This window comes from Canis lupus, chromosome 32, assembly GCF_003254725.2.
Source record: "Canis lupus dingo isolate Sandy chromosome 32, ASM325472v2, whole genome shotgun sequence".
NCBI classification, from domain to species: domain Eukaryota; kingdom Metazoa; phylum Chordata; class Mammalia; order Carnivora; family Canidae; genus Canis; species Canis lupus.
In genome coordinates this window covers 17,850,187-17,865,219 of record NC_064274.1, presented here as the reverse complement: position 1 = coordinate 17,865,219, position 15,033 = coordinate 17,850,187, and the positions used below count along the sequence as shown (strand labels likewise).

General features: G+C 35.6%; 1 protein-coding gene across 6 annotated transcripts in view; it reads right to left on the bottom strand.

Annotated features, from left to right (window-relative positions):
* BMPR1B (bone morphogenetic protein receptor type 1B) overlaps nt 1-15,033 on the bottom strand; it is a 394,237-nt gene that overhangs the window by 149,324 nt on the left and 229,880 nt on the right. For 4 of the 6 annotated variants that reach the window (XM_049104973.1, XM_025424270.3, XM_049104969.1 and 1 more), the window contains one exon: nt 10,294-10,392. The gene's annotated coding sequence lies outside the window, so the exon portion shown is untranslated. Of the gene's footprint in view, nt 1-10,293; nt 10,685-15,033 lie in introns of those variants that run through there. The other 2 variants (XM_025424260.3, XM_025424242.3) reach the window with 2 other exon arrangements.

Genomic DNA, 15,033 nt, shown 5'->3' with positions numbered 1-15,033 from the left:
TGCCAACAGGCCTCTGACAATAAACACAAATAAATTTCAAGGTTAGTAAGTTAAACTACCACTGTGAATAATGTATATTAATTTACTGATGAAGTTGAAATTAGTATAGAAAGAAATGAAAAAGAGTGACTGTCAGTGAAGTCAATTTTACATAAAAGAAGAGTAAATATTTACCTGGTGACTTAAAATGTATGAAATTATATATGGAATTATGTCCCAGTTAGAATGTGCAGTTCTAATCATCTTTATAGTAAAGCAGAAAACAAAAGACTGAAAAAAGGAGGGATGCTATGAATGACCAATTTAAAATTTTTAAGACAATTCATTAACACAGATATTAACTCATGCATAATTTTCCAAGCAAAAAAAATAATAATAATTTTCCAAGCAATAATACAATAACAATCTGCTTATTAACTAAAAAGTTAGTTTACTTTTGAGTGTTCCCAGACAGGGCTATAAAACAAAACCCCAATGAACTTTAGTGTAAATCTTAACCACAGACATACCAATGTACCAACAAAGGGCAGGGTGACCCAAGGTGAGAAAAAAAATGCTATATTATCTTTAGGCAAATGGTTTGCCTTGACTTAAAGAGGAAAACAAAACAAGTTACTTCACAGTGGCCAAATGTATAACAAATAATTCACATTGTAAATGATGTCTTTGTATAAACTATTATATATGGAAAAAAATAAACTATTATATATGGATTGACAGACACATACATATACAAACACGAACCGATTTTATGATGTCTGTCCATCCATAGCAAATTAAGCTATCCTTTTTTATATCATTCCAGGTAACAATTTAGTGTACAAGTATTAAGTTCTAATGATGTCAAAATATCTAGAATTTGCTTTCCTGCTTTAAATACCAAAGTTTTTGGTATTTACCAAGCAACAGCTATAAGTCTCTTACCAGAGTAACTTAAAATAGAGATGATAGCAAAAGATGCCGGGTAGGAAGACTCATTTCTCTCATCAATGAAACTTACAGTTTAAGAAACAAGACCTCAATGGAACAGTCACTTTCTGCTGAATCGACAGCTCCTTGTCAATTTGCCTGCTAAGGTCAAAACCAGGTATGTGAGGGAGGGAATGATGCTATGTCTTATGCATAGGGCAGAGAGTTGAAGTATAAACTGGCTTGCAATGGAAGAAAATGATAAAACCAATTGGAGTACTAGAATGTGAAGAAGTCAAAAGGCTTTTTTAGCTGCTTCTGAACTGAGTTGAAAATATAAGATTATTTCTGTCCATTCTATGATTTTGGTATCTTCAATGCTAATCCCAAATAATAAAAGTTTTTTATATCACTGCTTTTATTGACTTGTCTCTATACTTTGAAAATCACTGTTCCTGGGCTCATTTTTCCACAAATGGATACAAGGTGGGAAGGTTCTTGGTACCTGACCCTTACAGACTCACCTATATTACCACTCATGGCAAAGAAGCATAATTTCTCTATTTGATAATGCTTTCTTAAAAGATAAATTCTGGCCAGAGCTGAGTTTATCATGACCCTATCACTTATTAGCTAGGTGAGGTTTATCAAGCTACATTACATTTTGGGGTCTCAGTTTCTTTATGCTAAAGAAGTAATCAAAATAAGTCATCCAAAGGTATGTTAAAAGGATTAAATGAAATTGTTTTAGTTAAATTTCTTGGTAGAATGCCAGATATATATCTAGAAACCCTTGGTAAATGGTAACTATTATTAATGCGCAATTTCTCACTCACACAGAATCATATTATTATTAGGTCTTTTTTAATATAAGAAATACACTTAAAGCCTCTTGTCTACAATAATTGCAGGGAGTTAAATCTACAATATTCTAACATGTTCCAATGCTTAAATCACATTTAACAAAAGGAATCCTCATGCAGTTTTGGCGGGCATGTAAATTGGTGCAGCCACTGTGGAAGACAGTATGAAGGCTCTTCAAAAAATTTAAAATAGACATACCTATGATCCAGTAATTCCAATACTAGGTATTTACCCAAAGAAAACAAAAACACTAATTTGAAAAGATATATATTTCCATATATTTACTGCAGCATTATTTAAAATAGGATATAAAGGGTTAGTACCCAAAATATATAAAGAACTCAACACCAAAATATATATATATATAATCCAATTAAAAATGGGCAGAAGAACAGATATTTCTCCAAAGAAGACATACAGATGACCAACAGACATGTGGAGACATGCTCAACATCACTCATCAGGGAAATGTAAATCAAAACCACAATGAGACACAACTTTACATCTGTCAGAATGGCTAAAATCAGAAAGACAAGAAATAACCAGTGTTGGCAAGAATGTAGAGAAAAAGGAACCCATGTGTATTGTTGGTGGGAATGAAAACTGGTGGAGGCACTATGGAAGTATGAGAGTTACTCAAAAAATTAAAAACAGAATTACTATATGATCCAGTAATTCCATTATTGAAAATTTACCCAAAGAATGCAAAAACAGTAATTTGGAAAGATATATGCACCCCTATGTTTATTGCAGCATTATTTAAAATAGCTAAATTATGAAAGCTGCTGAATGTTCATCAATATATGAATGGGTAAAGAAGAGGTGGTGTGTGTGTGTGTACGTATGTATGTATATACATATGTACATGTATATACATACAATGGAATATTAGCCATAAAAAGAATGAAATCTTATCATTTGCAATAATACGGATGGATCTATAGAGTATAATACTAAGTGAGTACTTAGCATATTATGCTAATTGAATATTTAGAATACTTCCTCAGACTGAGAAAGACAAAAACGTATGATTTCATTCATATGTGGAATTTAAAAAACAAAATGAATAAAACAAAAAGCAGAATCAGACCTATAAATACAGAGGACAAACTGGTGGCTACTAGAGGGAAGGGGATTGAGGGACGGGCAAAATGGATGAAGGAGAGTGGAGTATAGATATAGGCTTCCTGTTATGGAGTGAATAAATCACGGGAATAAAAGATAAAAGGCACAGCATAGGGAACACAGTCAATGATACTGTAATAGTGTTGTATGGTGACATATGGTAGCTACATTTCTGATGAGTATAGCATAAAGCATAGAGAATCTGAATCACTCTATACACCTGAAACTAATGTAACAATATTAAATTTAAATGTTAAATATTTAAATATTAAATATTAAATAATGTCAACTATACTCAAAGAAAATGTTTTTAAAAAACATGAACTTTTGTTCCATGGAGATAAAATTTCAAATGCAATATAAATTAAGAGGTAATATAAAGATTTAAATTTGTACCACAAAAACACAAGATTAAGGTGACTTCATAAAAAGTGGGAAAGGGGGCAGCCCCAGTGGCCCAGGGGTTTAGTGCCACCTTCGGCCCAGGGTGTGATCCTGGAGACCCGGGATCGAGTCCCGCGTTAGGTTCCCTGCATGGAGCCTGCTTCTCCCTCTGCCTGTATCTCTTCTCCCTCTGCCTGTGTCTCCCTGCATGGAGCCTGCCTCTGCCTCTTTCTCCTTCTGTGTCTCTCATGAATAAATAAATAAAATCTTAAAAAAAAAAAAAGTAGGAAAGGGGAATAATGATTCAACCAAAAATCTGAAATACTCGTTTATTAAATTCCTTGTGAATAATAGCATTAACAGTTAAATAAATTAGACCATAAAATCTAGAAAAATATTTTTCCTATTTCTGGAAAGACTTTTTTAAGTTTCAAAAAAGATGGAGAAAATATTGATTAGATTTAATAAAGAGATTTCAAAACATATAAAAGAAAATCAAAAAGTAACAAAAGCTTATGAAAACAGTTATGACTAATAGAACTTTAAGGAATCAAGATTCTCTTTTTTTAAAAGAACTCTTCTAAACCAATAAGAGAAATACAGCCTCTGAAAAAAAATAAGTATATAAATAGAGCAATGATAAAGAATAAGATGTTAATAATGAATAATTCCTTCAGATTCAAGTTCACTAGTAATTAGAAGTAAAAATTTAAATATCATTTTTTCATTTTAGAAAAGATTTAAAAGTCATAAATCTCTTATAGCAGGCAAGAGTTTGAAAAGACACGTAATATATATTTGAAATACAAAGCATCTACTGGGAAATGTTCATCAAAGGGTAATCAGACTTTTTTCAGATTGGGGAGGTGGGTAGAGATGGTCACTTCTTTTTGCTATGAAGGAAGTGAAAAGAGAAATCATATACTGAGGATTGGAACAACCTTCAACTATTTGCTCAAGAGCTCTTACAATGTTAAGTATAAAGTGATTTTTTCCAGAGACCTTAATATGAATAAGACTGGAAGGATGCAATAAGCCCTGATTTCTTTGGAAGTGCAGAGGACAGGAATAGAGGAGTAAAATATTACTGAAAGATGGTGCAAACAAAACAGCTTGCTTGCCCCACTCTGCCCTTTATAGTTTATGGTTTTTATTTATTTTAAAAAATATTTTATTTATTTATTCATGAGAGACACAGAGAGGCAGAGATATAGGCAGAGAGAGAGGCAGGCTCCTTGCAGGGAGCTCGATGTGAGACTGGATCCCAGGAACCCGGGATCACGACCTGAGCCAAAGGCAGACACTCAATCACTGAGCCACTCAGGTGTCTCTGTTTATATTTTTTAAAGAGCTCTAGATAAAAGTCAATATAATGTAGAAAATCACATCTGGTTCTTTTGGAGTTTGTTTATTTGTTTTGTTTGTTTGTTAGGGAGGGAGAGGGATAAAGGGACAGGGAGAGTGAGAATCTGAAGTCTTAAGTGGGACTGGATCTCAGGATCTGGAGATCAAAAACTGAGCCAAAATCAAGAATCAGACACTTAACCGACTTAGCCACCCAGCCATCCCAAGTTATTTTGTTTTAATCAAGACTTTCCCAACTGTAATTTAGAATAAATAACTTAAAAACAAAGTTAAAAAAAATATAACCATATATTTCCTATTAGAATCCTTCAGATTCAGAAAAAAAAAAAAATAGAATCCTTCAGATATAATCAAAGTATAAAAATTAGTTTTTGAAGTTTCTGTCTTTTCTTTCAGGATCATCCGCTATGTTGTACTGAAAAGGAGAGTAATTATGGGGCTTAAATCTGGTGGTACAGACAATGGGGAAAATCAGGAAAGCTAGAAAGGATATCTATCATTTAAAATATGGGGCACCCAGGTGGCTCAGTTGGTTAAGCATCTGCCTTCAGCCCAGGTCAGGTCCCAGGGTCCTGGGATTGAACCCCAAGTTGGGCTCTCTGCACAGTGAGGAGTCTGCTTCTCCCTCTCCCTCTGCCCCTTCACCCTGTTCATGCCCTATCTGTCTCTCAAATAAATAAGATCTTTAAAAATAATAATAATTATAAAATGCCCCCACACACATATAAAAGCTATGGATATATATATATATATATATTTCCATATGGAATAGTACTATATCCCACCAATAATTATTAGCTTAAACTTTCAGAAGTTATACAACAATGCAAAGGAGTCTAATATAATACAAAATACAGAGATATGACAACTTAGGCTTTAGATATAATATACAGAATAAAATAGAGCAATTACAAGCAGACTGGAAGAGCCACAGTGATAAAATACTGGCCTTACGATTGCACATTTCTTTTTTTCTTTTTAATCAAAATCTTAACTAGACACTTTAAAAGCTGATGTTTGACAAGTTACACTGCTTCTTTGTACCACATTCACCCAAATCTATAAAATGAAATAGATAAAGGAGAATAAGGTTCAACTCCCACGATGAATTTATTCTTCTGCTCTCATGTTCTATGAATTCCATGCCATGTATAGCTATAATAAAACTGACTGGAAAACTATGAATTCTATGCTATACATATCTATAGAAAAACCTGCTAATAATAATAAAATAAGACACTAATATACTGGCAAAATCTTTTACACCTCACTCCAACCACAAAATTGTTCAATATCTTTAATGGGGTGCGGATATTTTTTGCTTCTATTGGCTTGTTTTGCCACAATCTTTATTTTTTTTTAAAGATTTTTATGTATTTGCTTGAGAGCAAGCATGCATGAGAGAATGGGGGGGAGGGGCAAAGGGAGAAGCCGACTCCCTGCAGGGCAGGGAGCCAGATGCAGGACTCAATCCCAGGACCCTGGGATCATGACCTGAGCTGAAGGCAGATGCTTAACCAACTGAGCCACCCAGGCACCCTTGTTTTGCCATAATCTTTTAATACTGAGGCAAGCTTGGGTTTCTCTCATTACTGGCTGATGGGAACTAAGTACATTTTGGTGTCCATGACCAAAAAAACAAAAAACAAACACATACACAGCCCTATCCTTTCAGTTTTACAATACTGTGATTATCTGATATACCAGTGAGACATATAATTTATAACCATAATCCTTGAAATATCTTCTCCCATACCTATTTGACTATAGGATAGGTATGTGGGCAACATATATCTGAAGAGAAGTTCCAGACTGAATTATGGTTCATTTCAAACAATTAAAAGTCTTTCAAATGTTCCAATGAAAATATCAAACTTATTTTCATTCCTACGATAGATACAATCCAAGGTTAAACAAACAAGAGAGTGGGGAGAGGTTTATAAGATTTCAAACTGCTAGTTGAATATACTAAGAAGTAAAAATCAAAATAAGAAAAGTTGTAAATTGCTCTGTTGTGCATAAAGCTTTACATTTATTTCTGATATACAAAACATTTCATGCACAAAGAAGTATTCCGTGTATGGTAGGGAAATAAAACGTAAGGACAAAATAATTTTATTTTTGTTGAGTATCAAAAGTAAAAGAAACTGCTGTCATTTCTCAACTACTTTTTTAAACATTGACATCCTTTTCTTTCAACATTTCTATTTTGAGGAGCTAATTCTTCTGACTTAAATGGAATACTGCCCTCCGGTTTTGAAAATTTTTAAGCCATGATTTTCTATTATTTCCTTAAATCTCTATCTCTATAACAGAAGATAAAATTAGGAAGTATACCTTCATCAGTCACATTGGGAGCCATTCCACTCTACAATTTTCTAGGATACATGAAGATGGACCCAGACTCTCCAAATATTCTCTCTGGGCCTTTTGAAAAGCGTAACACTCTTCAGTTTGCTGGGGCATCATTTAATTTATCATAGGAGTCCATGTGAGAGCAGCAACTAGCTGACTTTGTCAATAGATTTCATCAAATTAAACAATTTTGAGCTGTATATCCTGAATTCGTATGTGCTAACCAATATAATTTTGAACTTTATTATTCATATATAACTTTATGGGTTCAACAGCTATCTGCCTGCAGGGATAAACACCTATACGCACGCTACTGTGATTGGTGGTAGTCAGAGAAACAAAATAACTTTTTAAAGTATTGCTATTCTTTCAAAAGCCTTTACCATTTATTTAAGGGGCTTTCCTTCAATGCAATTAATCAAAGTTCTGAAATGTATGAAGATAAAAATTCTATAAAGAAAAGTGGGTTTCAAATAAATACAATAAAGCATTTCTTTAGTTCAAGTTCTTCTGTTATCTATTGAATGCTGGATCTTGGAGGAACATCAAAGAATGAATTTTAAAACCTGGCTACAGTAGCTTACAATTTCACATGGAAAAAAGAAGCAAAAATATTATATAAGACTTTGGGAAGTGCTGTGACAGAGGTCGATGCAGGAGGCCAAACCAGAGAACCTGACAGTGGACCAGCAGGGTGCCTAGAAGGGATGCCTTCACTGAGGCTAAAAGGCAAAGATCAGGAAAGTTTTCAGAATAGAAGCAACATAAATAACTACAGAAAGGAGTAAAACTGCACAGGTTGTTTTGAGAAATACAGGATGTTCAATATTTCTGGAGCGTGAAACAGAGGGAAGGGGAATATTCTCATGAGTAAGCAAGAGAGGTGTAGAAAACAACCCAGAAGGAAGAGCAGAAGAGCAACACAGAACAAAAGTAGCAGCTCGATCAAGAAGATACTCACTGTGCCAAAAAGACTGACCTTTATCTATGAGCAACAGAGAGCCAAGGATGAGAGAGTTTTAGCAGGAAAGCAAAGAGAGTTCACGAGGGTGGGAGACTGACCCACCTAAGGGTAATATAGTAGATGGATTGGTAGTATAGGAGGTTAATATTAGAATTTCAAGCTAAATTCATTCATCTTACTTCAACAGACAGTTAACACATGATACAAAAAGTCTTACGTTCTTTCTTTATAATATGCCTTTATATAAAATGTTGTTTACAAATGTGATAAATAACCACTATCAGGATTGACTTGAAAGCCAAAGATAATATTGAGTAATACTGAGACGTAATCTCAAGTCTTAAAATGCTCAACCAGCCTTCAACCAAAATACATTCCATGTTAGACACTGTCAACCAATCTCCTAATTTTCCCTTTGTTTTCTTGGTTAAAGGGATCAACTTTCTTTAGTTTCTTTTTATTGTACTAATTTTATTTGGTCTGCTTTCTGCCCCAAGTTCCCACAGGGTACTTCAGAAAAAAGATACCAAAAGGAATAAAAATAAAACCAGTAAAAAAAAAAAAAAAAGTGTAAGAAAGTACTATCATGTGTTTATGCAACACATAAAGTGAATAAAAGATATTGAATAAAGAACTGAAATTATAATCTTGATAAGATATTACCCAAAGGCAGTAGCAAAGAAAATTTAACTGAGAAATATCCAGTCTAGATCAATCATGGCTGCATTTTCAAAATAAACATATTGTTGTCCAAAATCTAAATCAAACCCATTAAGAAACTGGGAGGTAGAACTTAAAAAAGGACAAAACAAAGCTTGATTCAGAGGCTAAAATAAGCATTATATGATCAAAATATAGTCTAAATTTACGTGAGATTACCCTCAAAGTATTTCTGAATTAACAGAACTAATTTTGAAACATCTTGCATTATTTGGAAATTATACAGGATTCAATAAAAGTGATATTCTAGAATGACTGGCCTCATCTTAATATAATTACTCTACATTTAGACCTACTCCACCTGCCATTTTGGATGTGGTTTATTCTATCTTAAAATGAGCTGGTTCCTGAATATTAGCCCTAACACAAAATCTGTGCCAGAGTATCAGCTCTTCCTTGTATCTCTTTAGGCCTACAGTTCAAGCTCTGCAAGACAATTTAGTATTATCTTTGTTTTTAACTTAAATCTGTAATACAGAAACCCTTCGGAGCTATAATCAGCACCTATAACTCAACGTAAAAATTTTAAGTATCATGCTAATGCTTATGGTCCTGTAATTTAAAAAACAGCAACAGGGAAGCTTTCACTGTCAGTAGATAAGCTTCACCTACTTACTGCCATACTTCCAGCAAAGCAACATATTTACCTTCCGTGCCATGTGCAGTGGACAGAAACCACCTTAGTTTATAAATTGCGTGGGTGTTCAAAATCAGAAAATAATAGAAAACTATTTCTGTCCCCTTCAGCACCACTGCTTTTTTTTTTTTTTTTTTTAGCACCACTGCTTTTAACGTTAATCTGAAATATACCTAACAATAGCAAATAAATTAACATCCCACAGCACTGTGAACCCACAGAGAAAGGTGTCCAAGTGCTGAAGGTGACGAAACGAAAACAAACTACGGACCATGAAGCAGGACATGTTAATTCACTGACATTAGTAGGGAATTGCTTTCTGTACAGAACCAACTAGCAAGTTGCTTGAACAGATAAATTCTCCTCAACGCTGATGTGCATCTTGGATTCAAGAGACTGTTCTGGCTTCTCATCACTCTGTTCTCTCCATTCCCAAAGCTGGTCCTTGATCCACTTTCATGCACTGTCAAAACGACGTGGGCTTGCTTTGAACAAGACCCCGTGCTGTGCACATTCCCAGCTTACGCACTGACAAGGCTACTGCATCGTCACACGTACGTCTGAATTTTTCCCTTATTCCATTTCTGGACCACTGACTGCTATAAACTCACAAATACAGTCCTGTCTTAATGCTGATACGAAAGCAAACAGAATTTACCAATCAGAAGACTTCAAGTTTGACAGAACCAAGAAACAGAAACTTGCTGAGAGGACACATGAAATCAGTGGGGGAGCACCTTTTCCACCCTGCACGTATTTCAGCATGATCTGGACGGGCACAACATCCTTCAGGGCAGTCCACAAAATCGCAGTGCCACCCAGAACAGTCTGAAGCAGCAGGCAGCCCCTCCTGGTTAGCTGTAACGTGCCGCACAGCCCTTTGCTCACTGCCGCACGCAGAGCAGCCAACAGGGAGAGGAGTTGACGAGGAAGAGCAAGAGCCAGGAGACCGAGCTGGCTGCTTACTTACCTTCTCACTACGGCATGCGTGCTCCGCTCCTCTAACTTTTTGTTTCCTCTCTTGTCATAGCTCAGCGGCGAATGGTTATGATTCAGCAGAAGTGTGAACCTGACAGTGAAGAAGGATTTTTTAAGAATAAATGTTGGAAACGAACGTTCTCCCCACTGCACACTGTAGTCCGCCTTCCCTTGCCCTCTGCGTGCGTGTCTCTCTCCCGCTTTCTCTCTCTGCGAGGCAGCTACGTAGTGGTCTATAAATATTGACCTGACACTTGCTCAGTGCTTTACTTGCTCATGGCATAGGTCTGTGTTACTGAACACCCTGGTAAGACTCCGGCGAAGTTCTCAGCTGCTCAGACAAAGCTGTGGATTGGCTCGCTACCCAGCAACCCTGTGCCTGCCTGGAAATACCATTTTGCTGCCAGCTTTACAGATGCTATGGGCCTTTCCTGAGGCCCAAATCAGGCACAGAAGGGCAATTATGAGGTTTGTCTGAAGAAACCGTTTTTTTTCTCAAGCAGGTGAAGAAAAGGGGGAGGGGGTGGCTGGGTGAAGTGAAAGACAAGACAGGAAACATTTGGCTTTGTTTTGGCCAAACAACATCACTTCAAGCCCTTCATAAAAGCTATACCTAAATGTCATTCAATCAAGCTTTATAAAACCGAATTACTACATCTTATGAATGACCAAACACAGAGGCAAGCATTTTTATAATTGTTTTAAATATTGCTTCTCACGGAATGAGGCTGTAGTAACTGGGTAATTGGTTACAAAGAAATGTTTCAACACAGGTACCTTCATTTCCAGAATGTCAGAAATGCACTGAAAAGTGTATTAATCAAATCAAATTATATATTTGGTGAAAGAGGCTAACATATAATCTGAAAATTATATGACTCAACATATTAACTACTTCTAAATTTTCAATCATAACCAATTGAATTATTTTACTCTATTTTTTTAGATTAAGGATAAAATCTAAGCCATGACGCTATATAGCCTGCAGGTGATATGAACAAGGTCAGCATTATCTACATATAGCACACATAATTCCACAGTAGGAATGATTAGAAAATAAATCAAGTCCGTATTTTCTATTCTTCTTGCTAGAATAATTGTATGTTTGTCTTACTGAAAGTTTGTTTCTTGATAGTAAATCAAGAGTAAAGAAAACCTTAGAAATAATCTGGTCACTTACTCATTTTACAGATAAGAAAACCGACACCCTCCCCTCCCCCCCTGCTAACTTAACTTATCCATGGTCACATGGCAAGTTTCCAGTAGAGTCAAACCTAGAGTCTTTGCCTTATTGCTCACAATCTGCTCTCCTTCTACTACAAGAGTGATTATTAAACTCATTTTTACATTCAAAATCCTATCTTCATGTAAAATTTTACTGAAAGCCTTATCAGTAAGGGCAAACGTTACAGCCAGAAAAATAGCATAAAACAAAAGTAGCCCTTTACAGTTTGACTCCCAAAAAAAAGTTATGCACAAGAATTAACTTTCTAACAATTTTTTGAAAGATTTTATTCATTTATTCATGAGAGACACAGGAAGGTAGAGACATAGGCAGAGGGAAAAACAGGCTCCCTCTGGGGAGCCTGATGTAGGATTCAGTCACAGGACCCCAGGATCACACCAGGAGCCAAAGGCAGACGATCAACCACTGAGCCACCCAGGCATCCCATAAATCTCTAGCAATTGAAATCCACTTTGTTTCATTCAATAATTAATATTTGCCCAATAAGTTAACTTATTCCCAGGAGAGGTATTCAGCTAACTGCTGAGGAGGCAAAGATAAAGCATAGTTCCTACTCTCAGAGACCAATAGCAGAGAAAAACAAGCTAATGACCAAACTGTTTGTGGGATGACGAAGACTAGTAGAGAGAGGTAAGGAGTACTGGAGCATAGGCATCGCATCCAATATGAAGTAGGGGTTCCATGGGGAATTCCTCAATCAAGACTTCTGCATATTATAGCAAGGGTTTGAGGCAGTGAGTCAAAGACTGGAAAGAATAACACAGTAAAGTCCAAGAGGCAGAAAAAGGCATGATACAGAACTTCAAGGAGTTTTCTTGCTGGAGCATACAATGTGCAGCAGGAAATGGTTACTTTTTTTTTTTTTAAAGGACTAGAAGGATAAAAGTGATGAAAGGTTTTATATACCAGGTTTAAAAAACATGGGTTTTATACATCATGCTAGCAGTCTTCAACTATTTTTTGCTTACAGACACTTAAGAGGCTTTTAAATTATGGAACCACTCACACATTAGCAAGTTAACATGGATAATTTTTCATTTGTGGTAAACTAGGTATGTGTAGAGAATTTAATTTCTACCCTATTGAAATACAGACATTTTAAAGTGAAACTTATAAGAATATTCAATGGAATCTAAGTCTATAGTAATTTAATAAAACTATTATTTTTAAAGATTTTATTTATTCATGAGAGACACAGAGAGAGAGAGACAGAGACATAGGCAGAGGGAGAAGCGGTGGGGAGCCTCATGGGGAACTTGATCCCAGGATCCCGGGATCACACCCTGAGCTGAAGGCAGATGCTCAACCACTGAGCCACCCAGGGGTCCCAACTATTATCTGTTTAAGTAATAAATTAAGAAACTTATTTTTTTTGAGATTGAGAGTATAGAGGGGCAGAGGGAAAGAGAATCTCAAGTTGACTCCCACAGGGTGCAGAGCACAACCTGGGGCTCAGTCTCATAACCCTGAGATCATGACCTAAGCTCAAATTAAGAGTCAGATGCTTAACTGACTGAGCCACCCAGGTCCCCAATAAACTCTCTAACAGCTGAAAATTCTACATTACTCTTTTATTTTCTTGACCTTTATTGCAATCTCACGCCCTCATAGAATTTCTATGTAAAATATTTTATAATTCTTTATCATATTTCTCCGCAACAAAAATTTAAGGCATTAGTTGAAATTTTTAAATTGTTAAGTCTTCTATGACCCCGGGGCAACGTCCCATAGTAAGATTTGGGATAGATAAAAGTGTGCCTTTCTTTTGTAAAGTGAGAGGAAGATTGTTATGAATAAACCATTGCTCTTAGCCAGATTAATATTAATAAAGAGTTTATGTAGAAGTTGAAAATCTGGACAACGACTCCATTAAAAGCATCCATTCAAATACTAAGTGAAAGAAACCAGTCTGAAAAAGCAATATACTGTGTGATTCCAATTATATGACAGCTGGACAAGGCAAAAACTATATAGATAATTAAAAGATCAGTGGTAAAAAAAAAAAACTAATTAAATAAAATAAAAAAATAAAAGATCAGTGGTCACCAGAAGTTTGGGGTGGGGTGGGAGATGAGTAGATGAAGCATAGGTGATTTCAAAGCACTACTCTGTATGATATGTAACAGTAGATGCCATGCATCTATTGTTATGGATTTGGCAAAACCCATAAAACTGTACAACACAAAGACAAAGCCCTAATAAAAACTAAGGACCAGGCAAATCTCTTCCCTTGTCTTCCTGAAAGCATGTGTTCTCGAGAAAGTATTATTATTATTTATTGAGCAATTACCATCTATTAGGGGCCTTAAAAACATTAACTTTAACACTAAAAACAACAGAAAAAGATGGGTATGCTTTCACCTTTTTTTAAGAAAAAGAAAATGGGGCTTTCAGGAGGATTGTCTGAAGTCATCTAACTAACAGATCTGGGATTCAGCTCAAATCTGACTGGACTACAGTAGCACACACTGGCTTCCTATCCATCACTAAATAAGACTGGGTAGAGGCTGCCCAAGTCAGGCAAGGGAGTAGCCTAAGCAGTGCCTTCAGAAAGTCAGAAAGGAATGACATAATCTATGCTGTACTTCTCCCCAGGAACTGCTAGAATATTGAGTATTAAAGGGTAGCAAAAAGAGGAAATTAATAAAGTGATCTGTGAAAGTCAGTGAACAAAATTAAAATAATTGTTATGTGTTATTAAGAAGAACTTAAAGGGTTTTATCTTTAATTTCACTGAAGGGTAAGGAACACATGAAGAATCAAATGTACAAAGAGTCAATATTGACAAAGTGTCCGTTCTTCCCAACTTTATCTAAGGATTCAGTGCAATTCCAGTCAGGACGTTATTTTGTGGATATGGACAATCTGATACTAAAGTTTATACAGAGAGGCAAAAAAACCCAGAATAGTCAACACTGACATTGAAGGAGAACAAAGTAGGAGGGCTGACACTACCTGATATCAAGACTTACTAGAAAACTACAACAATCAAGACAATGTGATGTTGGAGAAAGAACAAACAGATCATTGGAAGAAAATAGCAACCCAGAAACAGACTCACAGAAATATAATCTACTCATCTTTGACAGGAGGACAAAGGCAATATACATAATACAGCAAAGATAGTCTTTTCAGCAAATGGTGCTAGAACAATTGCACATCCATACGCAAAAAAAGAATCAAAACAAAGACCCAAAGACCGTATACTCATCACAAAAGTTAACTCAGACCTAAATGTAGATACAAATTATAAAACCCATGAAAAGTAACATAGGAGAAAATCTAGATTACCTTGGGTATGGCAGTAACTTACAGATATAACACCAAAGGTATAATCCATGAAAAAAACACTTGACAAACTAGACTCTGTTAAAACTAAAAACTCTGCAGAAGACAATTTCAAGAGAATGAGAAGATAAGCCATTGGCTAGGAGAAAATATTTGTAAAAGACACATCTAATAAAGGACTGTTAATCAAAATTTACA